We start from the raw sequence: 22,803 nt of genomic DNA on the forward strand, positions 1-22,803 counted from the left end.
ATCACCACCAGCATCTCCACCACCATCATCACCTTCATCATTACAAGTACTGTCACGGTCATCACCACCAGCATCTCCACCACCATCATCACCTTCATCATTACAAGTACTGTCACGGTCATCACCACCATCACAATCAGCACTGTCACTGTTACCATCGCCGTTATCACCATCACAGGCATTGCCACCATCTTCATGGCCACCGTCACCACCGATGCTCCTGTCACCGTCCTCGTCCTCCTCCTCCTCCTCCTCCTCCTCCTCCTCCTCCTCCTCCTCTCCACCATCACCATCACCATCACCACGGTTATCACCACATTCACTGTCACAGTCATTGTCATGCTTTCACCCTTGTGCCTGACGTCACTAACGCCATCCTCACTTTCTTCCTTTCTGATCTGCAGTGCTTTATACATTTGCTCCACAATAACCAGAAAAGCACTGCAGGGTGCCTCGGGTTGCATGGGCCACCTATGACAGGCTCAAGGTCAAGTTTCTTCAACTTGAGCTGCAAATGGATTCCCTCTCCAAAGCCTGTCTTCCCTTTGATGACTATCTCCCTTGGGAGACACGCAGAAGAGAACACCCTTGCTGCCTGGGCCAGAAGAGAACAGAGGAGAAACAGCCTCCTCCTGGACACTACGACTGCTTCTCTGAGGCCTGGCTAAAGTTGACCCCATTGTTTCACCTCTTTTCCTGGTCTGGTCTCCTACGAGGAATCTGGGAGTTTTCTCCTGAGTCATAAATGTCCATGGGCCACCTTGGTATGGGGAACCAGGCTAGATGTTACAGGATCCCAGTCAAATAATATTCAGTCTCCAGACTCCAAGTGCGATGGTCCCAGAGGTCTGAGTGGGGACTTAGAGGGATTCTAACTATCTTGGAAGGCTGCACATGGCTAGAGCAGGTATCCACACTGGCTCCATAGCTCTGCTCCTTCACCAACCGTGTCCCCTGTGCTAAGGAGCCAGCCACCACCAGGTGGCGCTCACCTTGCTCAGTGAGCAGCCTATGCCTGTTCTTGCTTCCTTGGGGACCAGCTCACCTCACGGTGGCCAGCCAAAGCTGCTTGCCCCATGAGGCACCCTGTGCCAGATCAGAAGCCATGGCACTATGCGCAGACCTTGTGTCTTGTTCAGGGACTGGCGTATCTGCCCATGAATGCTGGCCCCGGGTGGAGCTCTGGCTGTTAGCATATGCCCTCCTGGACTCCCCTCTGGCCTGCCCCGCTGCTCTGGGTTCTGAGAACACCAGAAGGCTTGAGGTGATCTGCTGAGGGGTGTCCACTGTGGTGTGAGGGCATGAAGGCAGAATGGCTGAGCAGTCCAAGGCTCCGTTATCACCCCTCACATTACCCGCAGAAACCAGGCCGCTTTCCATCAGGCCGGCAGGCCCAACATTGCCTATGAAAGTGGCTAACATGTGTCCCCTTTAACCAGGGCCATTAATTGATAACACTTAATTAATCTGCCCAGGAGAGAGATCAAACGAAGATTGTGTCCCTTGGCAGCCACACGTATTGACTTTGTTATTCCAATTAACCGCCAGGCCAGAAGGGTCTCTGGAGAGAGTTTTAACCTTTGCATCACACCGAGCTTGCTGCACTGGTCTCCTACCAGCTGAACAGGCAGGCTTTTCTTGTGGCACCCACCCTGCCCTCCCACCAGGCAGCAGCCATGCTCCCACTCAGATTCCACCCGTGTGGTCACCTCCAGGACAGTGTGGCTGCTCATTCCAGGAACTGCTCATTTGCAATTAACCACCTTATTTGGGGCTTTTTTTTTTTTCTTCAAAGAGCAATTAGATTTCTGCAGCCTTTGGAGAAAGCAAATGACCTGGAACGAGACACCTTATAAATCAAGCCTTGAGGGTGGGTGAATCCCTGCCGTGGCAGGGGCCTGGCTAGGATGTTGCCCTGAGCAAAGCCTGTGCCCACAGAGGTACTGTCTGTCTTAACAGGAGCCCTCTGCCCCAAGGGTGGGTGAGAACTCTTGCCCCAGTGGGGGTTGGAGCAAAGATGAGATGGGAACCCTGGAAGACCTTCTTGCCCCTAGCTTCCTCCCACCTCCTCTTCCCACAACCCCTGTGCGCTCCTTGGGCGCTGTTACTTATGGATAGTACCTGTGCCTGTAGCAGCACTCCCTTAAGGGTGTTCTTTACTGCCATGGAGTGGAGGTCAAAGGCACAGAGGAGTGAGGCCATCTGCTCCAGGACCACAGGGGGTCTGGTCTCTGTGGCCACAGGCTTCCTGAACACTGCAGGAACATCCAGAAGATTGGCCAGATGACCTTCAGTTGCCCACCCTTGGGCTGGTCACCAGGTCGGAGGGCGTTGGCCCAATAGGCTTGTCTATAGCAGGCCCATCACTACAGACAGCTACTGGCCGTGAGGTCCAGGATGCTTTCACGTTGGGGGGAGGGTGCTGGGAAACTTCCAAGTGTCTGAGCAGAGCAAGTGTCTAGGGAGAAGGTTGGGTCAGGCCCACCCTTAGGAGATATTATTTTCCCCAATATGGAACATTATCCATTCACTGGTGAATGAGAAACAAAAGTCTACTCATGGAATATTATCCTGCAATGAAAAGGAGTGTTGGAGCTTAGGACCAGCACTCTTAAAAACGCACCAACAGATGAGTCCAGCTACAAATATGCACACAGCCTGATTTGCGCTGGATTTTAGAACAGGAGGTCCTAGAGAGTGGAGCTTAGGCAGGGTTAGAGAGGGCAGTGAGTGCCTAGCAGGAAAGAGGTTGTGGAGACAGTTATCTAACACTCTGAGCAGACTATTATACTTACTTTATGTGTGTGATTGTGTGTATACTGTGGGATGAATCTCAGAGGACAACTCATGGTAGCTGGTCTTCTCCTTCCCCTAGGACATTGTAGATCCCAGAGATTAAACTTAGGTCATTGCCAGGCTTGGTGGCCCTAGATCGTTGACAACTTTGGCAGTCCAGTCCTTTACTGGCTGAGCCACCTTATCAGCAAGCATACTTTAAAAACAGTTACAGAATTAAACAACTTCAAATGATTAACTTCATGTTTTCTTCATTTTAACTCATATTTCTTTTTTTTTATTTTTTTTTGGGGGGGGGGCTTTTTAAGACAGAGTTTCTATGCATCCCTGGATCCCTGGTTGTCCTGCAGCTCTCTATACAGACCAGGCTGGCCTCGAACTCAGAGATCTGCCTGCTGCTGCCTCCTGAGTGCTGGGATTAAAGGCGTGCGCTGCCACATTCAGCTTTTGACTAAAATTTAAAAGGCAGTTTTTAAAAAGAGCTAGAGACAGACAGAAGATGTGAGCAGAACTGTGTGTGTCCGCTGGGATGGAAGCCAGGGGTCTCACGCTTTGGGGCACGGAGCTCAGCTCTGAGCCACAGCTTAGACCTCTGAGCGGGTAACTTTGCCACAAATGCTTCATGAATAGCAATGAGCATGTGCGGAAGCACCTCGCATCACAGATCATCAGGAACATTCAAATCTGTGCATCATCTAGATGCCAACCACATCCATTGGAGTGGCTGAGAGTGAGTCCTCGGGCTCTCACTTGTATGCTGCGGGACAGTTTTGGAGGCACAGAAGTTAAGTAAATGTCTGGGTCATTTCTTTTTATTTTTTAAAACATTTCCTTTTTTTTTTTTTTTTTTTTGGTTTTTCGAGACAGGGTTTCTCTGTGTAGCCCTGGCTGTCCTGGAACTCACTCTGTAGACCAGGCTGGCCTTGAACTCAGAAATCCACCTGCCTGTGCCTCCCAAGTGCTGGGATTAAAGGTGTGCACCACCACCACCCGGCCATTTACTTATTTTTATTCAATGCATGTGAGTATTTTGTTTGCATGGGTGTCTGTGCACCACACTGGTGCAATGCCCATAGAGGCCAGCAGAGGGAGTCAGATTCCTTAGAATGTAGTCACAGACAGTTGTTAGCTGCCGCGTGAGTGCTGAGACTCAAACCTAGATCCTCTGAAAGAGCAGCAAGTACTCTTAACTGCTGAGCCATCTTTCTAGCCCAGGGCCTGTTTCTTTAAAAGTTACACATACAGGGGCTGGAGAGATGGCTCAGTGCTTAAGAGCACCTACTGCTCTTCAGAGGTCCTGAGTTTGGTCCCTACCACCCACGTCAGGCAGCTCGAAACCACCTCTAACTCCAGCTGCAGACGATGCCTTCTGGCCTTTGCAGGCACCTGCATTCATGTGGCACACCTACACAGATGCACAGACATACATATAAACCTAAAATAATTTTTTTAAAGTCACATATTCATCTACCACTCGATTCAGTAGTCCTTGGTATCAGAGGGACACATCATCGCTTGGTTTTACCTGTAAGACCCAGCAGATGCCCAGATGTCTGTCTACGGAAGACATGATGGCCAGGCCATGCTGCTCTGAATGCTACAAGTGATGAAGACCAAATCCAAAGAGGGTAGAGGGCAAAGTCTGCATGAAATCCTCGATGGAGGACCGGACCCCAGAAGCACTGGGGGCTGTGGTCACTGAGAGGAGGCAGGATGTGGCTGAGGACTCATGACTTGTGGAGAGCCAGTCAAATCCGGTCAAATCATATGCTGCTCATGCTGCAGATCATGACAAAACTGTATGCTTCCAAGATGGGAACTTGTAAGTTACATTACATAAAACTCTTTTTGAGACAGAATCTCACTGTGTAATCCAGGCTGATCTAGAGACGGAGATCCCCCTGTCTCAGCCTCTCACCTGTGTGGATCACAGACCAAGCCTCTCCTCCTAACTAGACAGTACTTTAAAAGCTGAAGTTACCCCAGGGCTCTTTGTGTCACCATCTGTGACTCTTGTGCATCTGGGGACAGAGATGGGCAGAGCTGCCTGGCCCTGCCCTTCCTCTGTCCAGGAAATAACTCTAACCTGCTGAAGGCCTTGGCCTTGCTGTTTCTCCTGGTTCTCAGAGGCCATGGGACGCACAGCCGCCAAGAATAGAGAGTCTTAGCCTGGTGTCAGCAGTAAGTACTCTAGGGTAGGTGGGTAGGAGGAGGTCTGTGATGGAGCCTGTCCAGGATGGACCGGCTAGAAGGAAGGCTGGGCCCTCTGTGTAGATGTTGGCACCGAGCCACTGTCCACTCTAGGACAGAATCTGCTGTTTTCTCCTCCAAGACACCAGGGATCCTATCCCAAGTTGGCTTTGAGCCCCAGCTCTTTTGAAGACCCTGGTGTGTCTGTCCCACCTTCCCTGACTGTGGAGCAAGGCCCCAGTTGTATCCTGAGCAAGCCACCATTGCTCCCCTTCCCCCACCAGGACCCCTTCCCACTCTCTACCTCTCAGATGGAGTGCCTGAGGTGGTGGCTGAGAGAATGGAAGGCCCTGGGTTGACAGAGTTGTAGTTGTTCTACTCGGAGTGCAGCCCCGAGAGACATCTCCAGGTAGGAGCTGCCCTCTCCCCTAATCCTCTCCCTGACCCAGATGACTGCTCACCTCAAGGCTGGCTTGCCACCATGCTGGGCCTCTCCCTCGGGCAGTTGGTCCTGTTGTCTGTTTTCCTGTCCAGACTGCCAGAGTCTAGGGAGACAAGATTGCCCCAGACAGAGAACGGACACAAAGTGTGAAAAATCGGAGTGACAGGGTTGTACTGATAGCTTGTTGAATGAGTGTGTGAGGGGGGCTGGGAGAGACATTTACATTTATATAGTGCCTTTTGCTGGAGTGAGCCCGGACCCCAGCCATGAACACGGTGCAGCCTAGGCTGCTTCTTTGGCTTCCATGGTCAGCTATAGGGCAGGGCCTCACGGGGTGGGGTGACCCACAAAGTTCCCCCTAGGCCTGTAACTCTCTAGGCCCCTCTAGAGAACCTGCTGTGTTGTCCACCATCTCACTCTAAGTGATGTTTGTGAAGCTGCAGCCTGGTGCAGGCTGTGGCAATCTGGAGGGCCTGTGCTGGACATATGGGCTCCTCAGAGCTGCTGTGCTCTGCACAACTGGGTGTGACTGGCAGCCAAACTGTGTCTGCTCCCCACCCCCGCTACCACCCAGACCTGAGTGTAATGTAGCTGGAGCTACAGTCTCTGAAACAGTGATTAAGGGTGTGGAATCTGTTCCAGATGACGGGTGTCCCATGAGAGAGGTACCGGAGACATGAGCGCACACTGAAAACACACTGTAAGTCCAGGAGAAAGGTTGTGGGGAGTCCAGCTTTGTCTGGGCTGCAAGGGAGTCAGGTGCTGCTGCCCATGACACTGGTGACGTGAGCTCTGTTCTGGTGTCAACTCTGAGAGGTAGAAGAACCCACTGATACAGTTCACTTGAGCAAGGAGACTGCGTACAGCATGAAGTTACCACCACCCAGAGAGCAAAAGGCACAGGAGCCAACACATGTGAAGTGAACTCGGCAAGAACAGTAAGAGAGGAGCAGGAACGATGGCTCAGTGGCCTGAGCGCTTGGTGCTCTGGAGTTCAGTTTGCAGCACTCACACGGTGGATCACAACCGTCTGTAACTCCAGTTCCGGGGGAAACGACACTCCCATGACTTCCACAGGCACCAAATACACACTGCATATGCATACAAGCAAATGAAAGCACGCAACACACCAAATACACACTGCATACATGCAAATGAAAGCACGCAACACACCAAATACACACTGCATATGCATACAAGCAAATGAAAGCACGCAAACACACAAAATGAAATAAGTAAATCTAAGAAGAAAATAAAATGGTGTGGACCCTGTGGAAGCCAGCTGAGCAGTGAGGTTCCACAGACAGGGGTGAAGAACAGATGAACAGCAGCTCTCCCAGGCGAGATGACCCAAGAGCACAGAGGGTGTGTGGCCCTCTAGAGTCAGATCAACAGAAGCAGATGGCTCACGTGGGAATGGGCGTTCCTGTATACAGACAGGATTCCTATGGAGCTAAATGTTTAGGATAGCCAGGAGAAAGCAGTGGGGAATTGGGGTATCCTCAGGCAAACCCCAAAACCACTGGGCAAGGCTAACTGGCCCTCTCGAGAACACAACAGGAAGTTGAGCACACATTCGAGAGTCAGGACATGCTGCAGGTGGCCTTTCAAAGTAAGTCAAAGGCTAGCTGCCGGCTGGAGAGATGGCTCAGCAGTTAAGATCACTGACTACTCTTCCAGAGGTCCTGAGTTCGATTCCCAGCAACCACATGGTGGCTCACAACCATCTGTAATTGGATCAGATGCCCTCTTGTGGTGTGTCTGAAGACAGCTACAATGTACTCATATACACTAAATGAATATATAAATCTTAAAAAAAAAAGAAAGGAAGGAAAAAAAAAAGGCTAGCTGCCTGGCACTGCCTCATGCCCACCATTCTTCATTCAAAACTAAGCAACAGGGGCTGGAGAGATGGCTCAGTGGTTAAGAGCACCGACTGCTCTTCCAGAGGTCCTGACTTCATTCCCCAGCAACCACATGGTGGCTCACAACCATCTGTAATGGGATCTGATGCCCTCTTTTGGTGTGTCTGAAGACAGCAACAGTGTACTCACATACTTAAAATAAATAAATTAAAAAAAAAAAAAACCACTAAGCTTCCCAGGTGACTAAGTCCCCAAGAAATAGGCACAGCAGAAGACTGGCAGTGACCAGAGTCAAGATTTCTTTCTTCCTCTTTAGATCTGTTTGTACACACGTGTACCCAGGTAACCACTGAGCCCAGTAGAGGATGACTGGTCCCCTGGGGCTGGAGATGAAGGCTACTTTGAGCCCCTTGGTGTGGGTGCCGGGAACTAAACTGCAGTCTTGTGAGAGCCATCTTTCTAGCACCCCCACCCCACCCTCATGGCTGCCCAGATTAGCTAGGGTCTCACTAAGATGCCCAGGCTGCTCTCAAACCTGTGATCCTCCTGCCTTGGCCTCTAGAGTGCTAGAATTATAGGTATGTGTCATCAAGGTTTGCTACAAAGCCAAAGTGAGGCTTTGGTGTGATCCTGTTCCTCCTGCGGGGCAAGAAGGATCAGCCCTCTAGCCTAGTAGAGAGTATCAGATGTCAGTGACCCAGTAAACGGTCTCCTAACACCTGACCACTCAGGACTCAACTACTACATGTCTAAATCGTTCATAAAATAAGAGGTGCCTTTAGTGGGCCAGGTGAAAAGCCTACTCCCTAAAGATCCCTATCCGTAGGCGTGGCACCTCACACACTCCGGGGTCCTGTCATCGGAGGAGACTCATTCTTAAGATACCCTGTGAGCTTCAGGACAGGCGTCTCCCTGTTTTGGGCCAAGTCCTCGGTCTAGAACCTTGAGCAGGTACCACCTTCAGTCCTCCGGGGCTCCTGGAGGCTGTCAGGGCTTTGGAGGCAGGGCCAAGGAAAAGGCTGAGTTAGGGAGCCTCAGGGCCTCCATGTGGGCTCGGTCCTCAACCTTAGGAGAGCTATGACTTCTGATTCCACTGTCTGCTCAGGACTGGATGGCGACAGAGGACCCTGGCGACATTCTCTCGGGACTGCTTTCATCAGGTCTGTTCCACCTCTAGGATGCTTCCTTCTGAATACGGTTGATGAAGGGAGAGGCTCCCCAGCTGGGCCGACATGGGCACCCCCCAGCTCAATGCCTCTGACTGGCTTCTGGCAGGCGCTGCCATTCCAGAGGCGTCTCTGCCCCCTGGGAACTGTCTGGGGCCGGGGGCGCGGCAGGCAGGCAGGGGCTCCGCAGCCCAGAGAACGCTATTTAAATGCTCCATTGGAGAGGGATTAAAGTTTACGCAAGGTCACCGAGGGTGTGATAATTATAATCACAGGTTTTTGGCTCCACAATGACAGCCATTTGTTATTTCCACTCGGGCAGCTCCCGCGGCCCAGAGCTGGTGACAGGCATGGACTGATTTAGTAACCCAAGTCTGTGCCCCTCCCCTCCCACCACAGTCCCCACAGCCCCCCACTGCTGGGGCTGCCACAGGGCTTACACCCCCAGGGGATGGCCAGGTTTATTATGGGATGTAAGGGTGAACGGTTGGTGGCTACTGAGAGACGGAAAGGAAGCAGGAGGGGAGAGGACAGGGCCAAGGCTGGGTGACCTGGGTCCACAAGTTGGGGGTGGGGCTGCCGAAGTATGGGGCTTCAAGCCTCAGTATGAACCTGCCAACCCCTGTGCCTCAGTTTTTCCATGTATAGAGGAGGATGAATTAACTGGCCCTGCTGTGGATGGCTACATTCAGTCTAATTTTTAGCAGTCACATTAATAAGCTCGGGAAGAATAGACATAAATGGAGTTTTGTTAACTATGTTGATTTCAACACAACTCTGAGATGGAGTTCACTTCCCCTAGTGGACATCTGGCCTGGGTCCACCCAGCTCCATTGTGGTTGTGCCTCAGTCTTCCTAAAACTAATGAGGAGGTTGTGGGCCTTGGTCTCAGGGAAGGAGAGGCGGGGTGCAGCCTGCTTCTTGCCAGGCTATGCCCTGCAGGCAGCAGGTGGATTCCTGCATGTGGGTCCCTGAATCCTAGCCAAGGTCTCAGTAGGTGTACCAGGAAGGTCACAGCACTGGGTCCCCGAAGCCCAGATAGCATCTCTGCACGTGCACCAGGAGGGTCATGGGCTGACACCTGGGCAGATATGTGCCGGGGGGCCAATGTTCCCCTTGGACCCTGGTGCTTCAGTTTTCCCCTCTAAAGTAGGCATGCATCTGTGAGGAATGGGCTAAGTAGATGGCTTGCCACAGTCATGTCTCTTACATCTAGGGCAGCCAAGGACCCTGAGAGATTCTGGCCAAGACCCACAGGCCTCACAGAAGAAGGGAGCCCCAGACACCCCACCTGGGTCCTGCCAGCCTCCTGTTGCCACCTGTGATTGATACTGCATTTTTGTTTGTTTTCTCAGTCAGAGGTAAGAATGCTTTAATATACATTAAATGGTGATAAATGGGGGTCCCAGTGGCTGGCCTGACGCAGCATTTGTCTTAGAGGGAGAGGCATAAAAAATGGAACCAAAGCCTGAATGGGGAGCCTGCTATTCCAGAACATTCCTGTCTGGGCATATCTGTGGGGACTAGCCATCCTGTTTCATACCTGTCATTCAAACTCACAGTGGTCAGTAAGCCTTCTAGTAGGCCCAGGATTTGAGCTGGCCAGGCCAAACTGTGGTCCTAAAGCAGTGGCTATGTCCCTGGGTCATTTGCCAATACCTCCTCCCTAGTCAGCATGCCCATGCTGGTCACCCCCAACACACACACACATACCACACACACACCACATACACACCACACACATACCACACACACACCACACACACACCACACATATACCACACACACAACACAAGCCACACACCACATGCACACATACCACATACACACCACACACACACACACACCACACACCACATTCATACACCACACATACCACACACATATACACATACCACACACCACACACACACACAGAGTAGTGGATGTCTCAGTTGCTTCCCCTTTTCCCATACAACACAAGGGACCCTGCCAATTCTCCTTAGAACAGATATCCCTTGTAGGACACCCCTGGGATTGACTCTAGTAATACATTCTTGTCAACTTCCCTCAGGGACTCATCAGATCTCTTTCTCCCTCTGACCATTAGGATGCCTCCTCACCTCTGGCTCTTTGAGAAGCTGCCCCAGAAGTCTAAGCAGCAGTGGAATGATGGGGACACAGAGTCTGGCGGGGGACAGATAGCCTCTCAGAGCCTGGTGCTGTTGGCCAGCACTGTTGCCACCAACTTCCACACTGAGTGACTGTGTGGATGAGGTCACTGGTGCCCCACCAGTCCCCACAGTTGGAGCTGTGCCCTGTCCTGGTTTGGATGTTTAGATGGCCAGGGCAGGGTTAGCCTAAGTTCACAGGAGCAACAGGAGTCAAGCTTGAAGGTGAAGATGTGTCGGGGGCCAAGCTGCACCTGTGAGGCCAATGAGAAGGGACTAGGTCCGCACAGAGCAGATGAGGGGACTGCAGGACGGGCCACCGTCCTTCACAAGAGGCCAGGTGGTGGAGAGCATAGGTGGAGGCTGTGGAGGCCCAGCTGTGCTGAGGCCTCTCTAAACCATGCTCAGAGTGCTGTGGTGGGCCCAGATCCCAAAATCCTATCTGCCACACGCTCCAGAGCTTCTATGTGTGTCCTTAGAGTAGGAACTGGTGCTACTCTGAGGAGGAGACTTTGCTGTACACACTCTCCCTCTTAGCTTCGTGTTTTTATCCTAAGCCCTACTTGAGGGAAGAACTGAGGTTCCCATAAAAGGAGGTGTCTCCAGAGCCCACGGAATGTAGCAGGCCAGGGTGGTGACAGCAACTCAGATGCTGGGACCTCAATTATCGCTTGTGGACTGGGAAATGTCAGCAGCGTCTCCTGCACGCCCCCAGCACCAGGCTAAGGCCCGAGGCAGCAGCAGCTCTAGCGGAGAATGATTCGCTGGGAAATCACATAATTGCCCACTGCCACTCGGTCACCCTTGACCGTCGTGGGGACGGCCATCAGAGCAGTGCCAAATGCAGCGTTCATTCGGGAACTCAGAGCACTGCCAAGTCCCTCCCCCACCCCAGGTGACATGTAGCTCTTGGTCTCTCTGCCTGCCTGTGCTGCATTATGGGGGTGGTCCAGGGCAGGCTCATCATCTTAGACCCCAGCACACTGGCCTCAGCATGGTCTATGTTCCTGAGCAGAGTGAGTGCCTCTAAGATTCTCCAGAGAAGCCAAGGGTGGAGGGGCCAGGAGCCAGACCCACAGAGGGGTGCTGGTCATTTCTCCCACAAAGTGGGAGCAGCTCCCCTATTCTGTCATTGTGTGGTGATCAAATATGGTGACTGGATCTCGCCGCTCATGGTCTAGGTCCTGGCAGGCTTTACTTAACTCCAATCTCAGGCACTGGAGTGTGGAGAACTCACCCCCAGGAAGAGGCTGCTTCAGTCTGGGGCATTCAAAACCACTGTGCCCGCCCCCGTGACTTGTGGCAGATGTGACCCAGCAGAGGCTGGGTTGCCTGTCTTCTAGGTCATACTGTCACACTGAACTCGAACCCCGCTTCTGCTGTCACCAGGTTCAGAGCCTCTGACCTTGAGATGCAGGAGAAGCCCTGAGAGACAGGGAAAGGATGTGCTCTGTATAAATTTTATGCTCTTCAAAGTGACATTTGTCTGCTTGGGGCTCTCCCAGATGCTCCGTGAGCCTCCTAGACACGTTCACCCCACCCCCACCCTCCCAATCACTGAAAACCAGAAAAACTCTCACTGCTCTCGCTTGCTGGAAACTTTTAACATCTCCATCTTATCACACTCGTTATTTATGTGTTTCTGTTCAGGGGCAGATGAAACAAGACAGAAAATCCACAGGCTGAGCTCCTACAGCAGAGGCAGACATCTGGAGGAGACGCCGCAGGGGCATGTGGGAGGGAGGTACTAGGACACCATGGATGCCCAGGGCCTGGGAATGGGGACCTCATGACATTCCCTTGCCTTTCAATTCATCACACTACAAGCACAGCTTCATGCTTGTCCCTTCTCCGTGACTGTCCTCCGTGCGAGCTCACGACCCTGAGGTGGCCTTAAGAGAGCACAGAAGTAGGCTGCAGGTCAGATGTTCTCGAGCTGGCTTGATGGCCCTTGGCTAGGAGAGTGGCCATGGCCGTGGGCAGAGACCTTGCCATTTCCCTAGTTTTGGCATTCCTACACAGCTGGACAGCTACTCTTCAAGCCCTTGGAGTTGAGGTGATGGGTCCCAGACTCCCACATGAGTGCGAGCTGTTTGTCTCCAAACTCAATGCCAAGAGCCATGTACTAATGGTTCTTGGGGATAGGTGAGTGGGCTCAGGAGGGTTCTCTATGAATAAGGCTTGAACAGAAAGGTGCATCCCTGAGATGTGGGCCTCATAAGATACCTCATTGCATGGGGCAAAGGTGGGGGGCATGTACCCTGAGTTACATACCTCCAGGGAATTTGAAGACAAGAGTTATGGATAAGCGAAATTCCTTGGTTATCAAGATACCAAACCAATTGACACTTCGTGCCTATTAGATTGGTTGGTGGCATATCAAGGGCTCATGCCAAGAGCTGCTGGAGACAAGAAAGGGGGAGTGTTGGACCTATAGGGACCCAGGTAGCTTCAGAGAGCCCTACATGATCAGTAAGTAGTCTGGCACCAAGGAGTACCTGCAACTTGTGACTCAAACCCAGTTGCTGTTTTCACAGTACTGTCGGAGACCAAGGGCCCCATGCTTGCCAGACATGTACCTTGCCACTGAGACGCATCCCCGGACCAAACAAGTCACTCCCTCTGTACATGTCCCTATGGCAATTCTGGCTCTGCTCACAGTATTCCCAGGAGACAGTACAGGACAGTACCTGGCACCCTGTGGCCTGTGTCACATGGCAGCTCTACCCTCCGTGAAGACTTGACCTTTAGCTGTGCAATGTTCCTTAAACTCACATACTGAGTCCATATTGTGCCCCTACCTGCCTCAGAGTGGGCCACTGGGAGCCAGGGCTGGCCAAGGAGCATGAGCTGTCAGGGTGGACCTCTCTCAGTCTGATGAGGTCCTCACTGAGGATGAGGGCACAGACAACAGCCACCTATAAGTCACTGCCACTAAGGTTCCAGAGACTTTATAGATGTGTCCTCAGACCCCAGCAACTCAGGGATGTGGTCTCCAAGCAGGTCCCCTGTCCAAGACACAGCTCTTGGCCCCTCTAACATGCTGAGTGCAAGCAGCCGTCACTGTGTAGGCAAGTAACTGGGATTGAAAGACTCTCATACGATCCGTCCTAGGGGGTCCATCAGGCCTTTGCCTGGGGGTTCCCCTAGAGCTATTGCCATCATGGGCTCTCACAGGTACCCCAGAACTTTATATCTCTCTGCAGATTCCAAGCAGTGCACAATGGGGTTGGCAGTCCCTGTTGTCGGAAGCTGAAGCAGGATGTCCTTCAGTTTACCTGTCCTTTAAGGTCTGATCCCACAGGGACCCTGCCATGTTCCATTGCTACAGACTCCCTGTGACGAGAGATGCCTGGCAGCGTTCCAGGCTTCTCAGCATCACAGATGACAACTTCAGTTCTAGATGATCAGAACATAGAAAAGCCACCTCTGCCCCAGGGGACCAGGAGGCAGCATCAGGGCAGAGGATAGCCATGCACCCCTCCCTAAGCTATTGCAGAGTCACCATTACAGGAGTTCTAGTCTCTCAAATTTTGTCCTAGGTAGGTCCCATCTTGCCTGGAGGGATAGATCTGTCCTTTTGGAAGGGAAGGCCCTTGTGTCCCCCCAGGGCAAGGTGACCATCCCACTAACCTGAGGGTTGTAGAGGATAGAGAGCACAGGTCGTGGTCCCTACGGAGTCCTTGGTGGCTTTATTCATGCCCAACACCCAAGGCTCTAGAGGTTTCCACACACCTGCCGTGTGGACAGTGGAGGGAACCCTAGGTGTGAATATCTTCGGGAGGGACCAAGGTGGGCATCTAGTGGCAGGTTTTTTTTTTGTTTGTTTGTTTTGTTTGTTTGTTTTTTTTGTTTTGTTTTTGTTTTTTTTTTTGCCACTGATGAACTGCCAGCAGGAAGCAGTGCATGAAAATACTAAAGGACACAAATCTATAAAATTCTACCACCCTAAGTAAGACACCCTCTGGTATAGACAATGAGGCCCCTCATACCTAATGAAAATCCATGGTCCACACAGAGCAGCCAGACCAACTGTGAAGATCACGGTTCTGTGGAACATGGCTATTGTCAGCCAAAGAAATCTGCCCCAAGGTAAATGTTATCAGTGGTGCAGGGTGAGGCCTGTCTGTGTGTCAGCTGGCTGTGACAGGTAACTGTGCACCTGGCTGGTGACTTTGCTCAGGTTCTGGGGGAAGCATGGTCAGGGAGAAGCAACATGGTACAAGGGAGGATTCGGAGGGAGGGAAAGTGAAGAGGTGTGCTTAGATGCTGGTCCTGACAGAACCCTTCTGTGAGCACATCTGATGTCATCTCTCCACTCAAGTCATGCACCTGGAAAGCAGGGACAGAGACACTGGCCCTACAGAAGGCAGCATGAGAGATGCCCGCCCTCCTGCTGCAGGTCAGTGACCAGGCATGGCCTGTCTCACCCCTTTTCCTCTCAGCCACTCCTCATTTGGCAAGTGGGCATCTCTGGAGCTGGGACAACCAGGTTCAGGGTCTTCAGTATGAAACCAGGTGAGCAGGAGAGTAGGGGGCTGGCATCAGCAAAAGGGACTGCTGTCCCAGAGGGAGACAGGGCACTGCTGACAGTCTCATGATTAGGTAACAGGGCCCTAACTCTCAATGTTGTGAGAACAACTTTCTATTCAGTTAGCCAAGTGGATCAATGAATCTTGAAGCTTCAGGAAAGGTTTGATCCAGTGTAGGGCAGTTTGCAAGGTGAGTTCTAGGAGCTGGAATGGGTCCAGAAGGGAAGAAGAGTTCAGGAAGAGAGCTTTGCAGGATCATGTTGGATACTGGAACAAATGGCAATTGAGATAGGAAGACACCCCAACAGTGATATGGCTGAACCCCATGTCTGGCCTGTATGAGATCAGGCCACACCCATAGATGGGAAAGGAAGTGTGACCACTAGCTCCCAAGAAGCCCTGGAGAGGATGGACCTATAAAGGGATAGGTTGGTATGGCTGTGTACTGCTTGAGTCCAGCCCTTCTGCTTCTGGGAATCTGGTTTTCTGGGTGGGGAGTGGGCTGTGTCCAGACGGACAAGGTGACTCATGCGCAGGGGTTCTGAAGGAGCAGGTGTGCCAAGGGTGACTGGTCATGTTCCCCTGTAGATCCTCAGACGGCCTGTGGTAGCCCTAGGTGGGAGAAAACAGCCTGCAGCCCATCCTGTGGAGGCCTTGGCTTGGCTCCTTGTGCCTGTGGCTTTCTTTGCCAGCCCAGGAGCAAGCTTCATGTAGCCAAGATGGCTTACCCTGGCCCCACGCAGTCAGCCCCCAAGGATGGTGCCCTGTCACTTAAGGGGAGGGGCTCTCTGCTCCCTGGTGGTCTGGTAGCAGGGAGCCCCCATGTGGCCTCCCCACACTGCCGAAGGCCCTTTGAGAGGAGCCGCACCACCAGACTGCTGTAAGTTCATTACCTTCTCCAACGAGATAAGACCTCTGATTGCTGCATTAGGGGCAGAACTGCAGGGTTATAAATTACAGGACGAGCTCAAGAGTCTGTCTCTCCAGGGCTAGTGGGAGAAGTTAATTATTTTTATGGGCCCAGATAGGCCATGGGCAATCGGAATGCCCCATTCCAGGTCCTAGCCACATAGGCACCGCCCCCTGCTCTCCCTTTGGGGGGGGGGGACAGCCCAGACTTCCCCAAGGTGGCACTGCAGCAGTTGGCCAGCCCCTCACTCCTCCTGCTGAAGCATCGGGTTAATGGGAACTTGGGTTTGCTATTATCCCTGCCCTGGGAGGAGTGGGTTGAGCTCCGTGCTGAGTGGCCGGTGGGGCCATCAGTAACCCTGAAGGATATTCAGCAATCTTTTTTTCCCCAATTGCCCACCGCAGCCTATATTACAAATACATAAATCATAATGTTTCAACAAAAGCAAAATTTAATTTTCTCCTTTCAGCCGTTATCTGGGCCGGGTGGTATATGGCAGGCTGCGCCCGGCTCATTTATTACACGCGCTGAATGGGTAATGGCAGGCCCGTCGATTGCAGCTAGCTTTGTTAGGCCTCTGAATGTGCCGCGCAGCCGTGGAGGCCCAATCTCCCCGCATCTGTAATAGATACACAGGGTTCTATTATTCCTTGCCAGAGCAAAATTAAATAGTTGTGTGTGTGTGCTGGGGTGGGGGCCGGGGAGGGGAAGGCAGAGGGCCATCCCAGAGGGAGGCTCAGCATCCTTGGCCACACCCCCTCACTAGTGCCACAACTGCAGGGGTCCTTGCCCACCAGCAACCTCGCAGGGGGTGGGTAGCCAACTTCTCCAGTCTCAGATACAATTAGAGGTGGTCTTAGAAGAGTGGCAGGGACCCCACCTCCATGGCCACTTGGCTTCCCACAGGGACAAGCTGTGACAAGCTCACTTTAGAGATCCAGAAACCAGAGTGTTGTTGCTGCCCACACTGGCTTAAGACCCCTGAATTGAGCCCTAACTGAGGCTGCTCTGCAGCTTCTGCCCATTTTTTAGCTAACTGGGCCCTTGAGCCAGTGTGATTGAGGGAGGAGCTCCTGCCAAGCTTGCAAAGGAAGGTAGAACCTCTCCTTATTTCTGCCATTAGCCCAGCATGGAGTGTTCTGTGTGTCCCACTTAGGTGTGCTTTGTCCAAGAACCCTGGAGAATTCTGTCAATGGTACTGAGTGTGATCTCTTCACCTTCCCAGGTGTGCAGATGCTGAACTGCTACTTCACAATGCCATCCCAGCTCCAGAATGTGGCCTCGGGTACTGGCTTTCCAGCACAGCAAGAGGGTCATTCCTTGTCCTATTTCTTTGGGCATGTCTCAGACATACTGGAACAAAATGGACTTGGGACAGAGTGACACAGTGTGCTGTCTTCCTCTGACCTCTGATCCTCTCTCTTACCGGGAATGCTTCTTCAGAGATCCATGGAGGCACTCAACTCATTTCTCACATGGGCACTGTGATCAGCAGGGTTCCAGGCAGGGGATGCAGAAGGCCATTTCTGTATCTCCATCCCTTGGGGCCATAGCTATCCTTGTCATTTCTGTATCCCCATCCCCTGGGGGCACAGATATCTACCTCATACTTAGAGCTCCACCCTTCACAGCATGGACAGTGTTCCATTCTCCAGACTGTGGCTCTCTGTCCATTAAGCTGAGTTTATTGATGGGGGACTCTCAGACACCACAGGGCCTCAGTGTCCGGGGGCTTCTGTTCTCACATAAAAAGGTTGAGGACCTACCTACTGGCACCCAGGACTCAATCTCTGTTCAAAGGTTCTGTGTCTCAGGTGGCTTGCATCCTGAGACCTTGGCTAGGGGCAATGAGGGAGTGAAGAAAAGACATGTTGACATACAGACAGTGGAACTGGGATCTGATGGGTTTCTCAGATGCTACCGTTAAGGCAAGACCTGGTTGGTACCTTAGGATGCTTAAGTACAGCATGGGCGAGGGGTTTGGGTTGGGTCTTTGTGGGTAACTAGGCTATGAACATCCAGGAGGAGAAAGCCTAAGCTAGTCTTTGTAGGCATTGATCAACCATCCATAAACCCTCAGACTTGGACTCCTGAGAAAAGCTTTGCCATTTCTCTTGGGCCTGGTTCATACAGATTGGGCCTTATCAATTCCCCATGGGCCGGTTAGTCTTGGAGTTCCCAACAGGCCATGCCTATATCAAAATACACACTCACTCAGGGCTTCCTCTGTTTCCTACACTGCAGGGAGCAGGGACCTCCATGCCCAATGTTAGCTCAGCAGAAGACACCATGGACTCTAGCCACATTTGGGACAACCTCAGCACAGAGTGCAAAACAGAGTCTGACCATGCTTCTGCTCTTTCCCAGTTTTCCTTCTTCATTCCTAGAGATTCATGAGCAGATGCCTGAGTTTCTGCTACACGTGGCTATGGGAAGACATCTGGTCAAATGGAGTCAGAACCCCACTTCTGGGAGGTCTTCCATCCTCCTGACACTGACTTGGGCAGTGACAGCATAGCCAGTCAAACTGTCCACCCTCACACCCAGTCTCCAACCCCCATGCCTGAGTCCTTTAGTGAAAGTTTCCCAAACATGACTGAATTCTATGTATAGCCAAGGGGGAATGGGAAAATGAGGGGGCCTGAGGCCGTGAAGGAGAGTCCATGGGTTTGTCAACAGCCTGTGTATACAGCATAAGTAGAAGGGGCAGCTCAAAGGTGAGTTCATCTTCTGGATCAAGGAAGGGGCCTTTCCTACAGATATAAAGTTGAAGGATCTCCATGACACAGGGCAACAACAGGATGTCCAAGAGGAGTCCCAGTGAGGACCCAGTATTGATAGTTTAGCAGAAGTCAGAGGATTCAAACAGACCAATAACTAGTTACAATCTACATTTGCAAGCAAAAAGGTCTACAGTGGGACTCACTGGGACACACTACAGCTTCCACCTTGAGATTTTTACCCCCTCTATTGGGGGAGAGGTTGAAAGGGTGGAGGGCAGGTATGAGGAGAGGGAGAGATGAGTTGTTTGTTTTTGTTTTTTTTTTTTAAGGTGAGTTCATAGTGCCTTGGAAGACAGGAGCTTCTCTTCTGAAAAGGGATGCCAGAGCTTGGCTCGAGCATGGCAGTCACGTGGAGTAGTTGCTGAGTTTGTGATAGATATCCAGGGAACATGCTGGGCAGGAGACAGAAAAGGGGCGTGGCCACGTGTGGATGATATCCACCCAGATTAGAAAGAGCTAATAGATTCCAAATAATCAACACGGAAAACACTTGGGAAGTTCTATAATGGGAAGAGGGCAGTAGAACTGTTTGTTGATAGAGCAAACTTTGAAAGGCTGCTGGTTATAAAAGCAATATTCAAAAGTCAAGTGTATTTCTATATATTGATGTGTTGGTTGGCCTTCTCTTTGTTATAACAAAATGCCTCACAAACAAGAAAAGGAGGGTTTAGCTGAGTTCAGTTAAGAGAGGGGTAATATTGTGATGGCAAGAGCATGGGGGAGGGGTGATCATCTCATGGCGAAGACAGATATCTAAGGACCAAGCATAACTTTTAGAAACATGCCCTCCTCTGTGACTTACTTCCTCTGGCTAGACCCTATCTCTTCAAGTTTCCACCACTTCCCATTTAGAGCTGCCAACAGGGAACAACGTATCCAGCACATGAGTTTAGACGGGCATTTCATATTGAAGCTGTAACATTCCTCCTGTTCCCTAAAAGCTCATAGCTATCTCATGATGAAAAAAAGATACATTTACTCCGCCTCAGAGTGCTAGAAGTCTCAGCGGCTCCACGGTTCAAAGTCTAAGTTCAAAGACTCGTCTGAGACTCAGCGCAAACCTCACTATGAGCACCTGTAAAACTGAAAACACGGCCCACATGCTTCCCAATGGCTTAGGGGAAGTCTTCCTATCTAAAAGAAAAGAGCAAGAGAATACCAAGAAAGGATCAGGCCAAAGCAAAGTAGGACAAACATTAAATTCTGCAGATCCATGGCAGCCTGAGGCACAATGTATGATGTGAGCGGTCATGCGCCTCGGCAGCCCTGGTCTTACGGTCTTGCCATTCCATCCCCCACGGCTTCTCTCTTGGGCTCATCCCTACAACAGTAGCTTACTCAGCAGTCCCCTGTTCCCGGCATCTACATCTTGCTAGGGTCTCTACTATATCTTGAACTTCTTCTCCCTCATGATTTCCTTCATTGCCTCCTCCCAGAGGCTACTTGGAAGGGTCTTGACTGTACCATGTATTGCTTGGCCTCTCAGGTCTTCCTTTGATAATCCTGTAACTCTTGGATTCTACATGCTTACAAAACCACCCCCACAAGCCAGGCATGGTGGCACATACTTTTAATCCCAGCACCCGGGAGGCTGAGGAAGGTGGATCTCTGAGTTCATAGCTAGCCTGGTCTACAGAGCTAGTTCCAGGATAGCCAGGGCTACATAGAGAAACCCTGTCTCAAAAAACAAACAGAACAACAATAAAAACCCATCCTTACAGGGACAACTCCAGTCTCTTTCCATGTCTCATGGTTGCAGTGGTCTGAGTATTTGGGCAGCTGAACATGGTGAAATTAATTCTGAAAAGACAACTTGTTGTGTGGAGAGCACTGAGACTTTTAAGATAAAGTCTTTTGAATAATTTTAGCTTTTCATAGTCTTGAACCTGCAACAGGTGGGGCTTGGCCAATCCTTCAGATGCCCTCAGCAGATCTTCCCATAAAGCCCTTCTGCACAGCTCTTAGCTTCTTAATCATGCTGAGCTCTTCAGATAACACACATTTTACAATCCCAACTTTACACAGTCTTTTTGGATCAAATTGCAAGTTTATTTTGTTTTTTAATATTCCAGATCGACTTTTTGTTCCAAATTTTCATTATTAACCTGGCCAGAAGCACTTAGCCATTACCAACCAGCCTGGATAGTCTTCCGTGAAATTCCCTACGCTAGACTGATTAATCCACCACCTCTAAACATGGTCACCAACAAAATCTTGGGGCAGGAACAAAATGTAAATAAGATTTATTTTTTTGTCATAATATTAATGTAAGTGGGCTTTAGTCCAGTTCCTGAGCAGTGTTTACTTCATACATTCTTGTATTTAAATTGTCCGAGCTCTCACCAGAATGATCTGTTCATCTCTGTGTGGTGGTTTGAATAAGAATGGTTCACAGAGATTCATGTGTGTGAGTCTTGGCCACAGGAAGTGGCACTATTAGGAGGTGTGGCCTTGTCAGAGTAGGTGTGGCCTTGGTGGAGGAAATGTGTCACTGTGGAGGTGGGCTTTGAGGTCTCATATATGCTCAAGCCATGCCCTGTGTAGCACAGAGTGTAACACACAGTCTCCTTCTGCTGCCTGTGGATCAAGATGTAGAACTCTCAGCTCCATCTCCAGCACCATGTCTGCCTGGGTGCTGCCATGTTTCCCCCATCATGTTGATAATGGACTAAGCCTATGGAAACTGTAAGCCAGTTCCAATGAAATGTTTTCCTTTATAAGAGTTGTGGTGGTCATGGTATCTCTTCACAGCAATAAAACCCTGTCTAACATGCTCTACATTCCTAACCTGCATTTTCAAACTCTTCCAAATTCCTCCCACAAACCAGGTACAAAGACATCTGCCCACATGTTCAGGTACTCACAATGTCTCTGTTTCTCTGGTACCAGCTTTCTGAGTTAGCTGGTCATTGCTGTGGTAAGACATCTGACAAATAATCAGGGTTTATTTTGGTTCATGGTTTCATGGGATCCAGTCCCTGGTGTTGGGTTCCATTGCTTCTAGACCTATGGTACGATAGAGTATGGTGGTGCTGGGAGCTTGTGGCAAAGGAGACTCACCTCATAGAGGACAGGAAGCAGAGATTTAGGAAACGACTGGGCATGAGGTATAATCTTCAAATGTCCTGTGACCTACTTCTTTCAGCTATGCCCCATCTCCCAAAGTTGTTACCACTAATAAATAGCGTCACAAGGTGAGAACCAAGAAATTACTACCTAAGCCTGAGGGAGACGTTTCATATTCAGACCTCTACAACCAGCAACACAGTTGCCAATTAAAATTTTCAAGTTGTATTTACAATGTCATAAAAGTGTGAACCAAGGATAAATTTGATAAAATATGTGGAGAACCTGTGCATTCAAAAAACTACAAAAAGGCCCTTCAAAAACAAATTAAGCTTTAATCATAGGTAGATTAACCATACTCATGAGTAGAAGACTAAATATTGTTAAGATGCCAACTTTCCCTTAATTCATGTGCATTTTCAATAAAATAAAATAATCTCAGCAGGCTTGTGTTTTGGTAGAAATTGACAAGCCGGTTCAAAGAATATGGAATAGTCGAAACGACTTGGTAAAAGAACAGTGAGGTAGGAGGAATAGCGCTAGTTGACGTTAGGTTGCCATGAAGCTACGGCAGTCAGTAAAGCTGGGTTGAGGAGGTGAAATCGGGACTTGGAGTGCATCTGCCTCTTCGGTCCCTGCATAATCACCCTCGGTACTTGCACATGGTAGACTGTGTTTACTGCTGACACCACCTTCCGCTGAGTGACAGGAAACTTAGGAAAGGCTTGCTCCCACTGGACAGCCTCCTTGTATAAACATCCAGCCCAGCAACATCTCCTTGAGTCCCTGTGCCTGGCTTCGGAGCTTGCCACCTCTTGTTGCATTCTCTTGCCTTTGCCCATGCCTGGGCGACACAGGCTGCGAGCAGCTGCCCATGTATTTGACCATACCACATGCTTCCTG

Source organism: Grammomys surdaster, unplaced genomic scaffold, assembly GCF_004785775.1.
Source record: "Grammomys surdaster isolate TR1022 unplaced genomic scaffold, NIH_TR_1.0 126187, whole genome shotgun sequence".
NCBI classification, from domain to species: Eukaryota; Metazoa; Chordata; class Mammalia; order Rodentia; family Muridae; genus Grammomys; species Grammomys surdaster.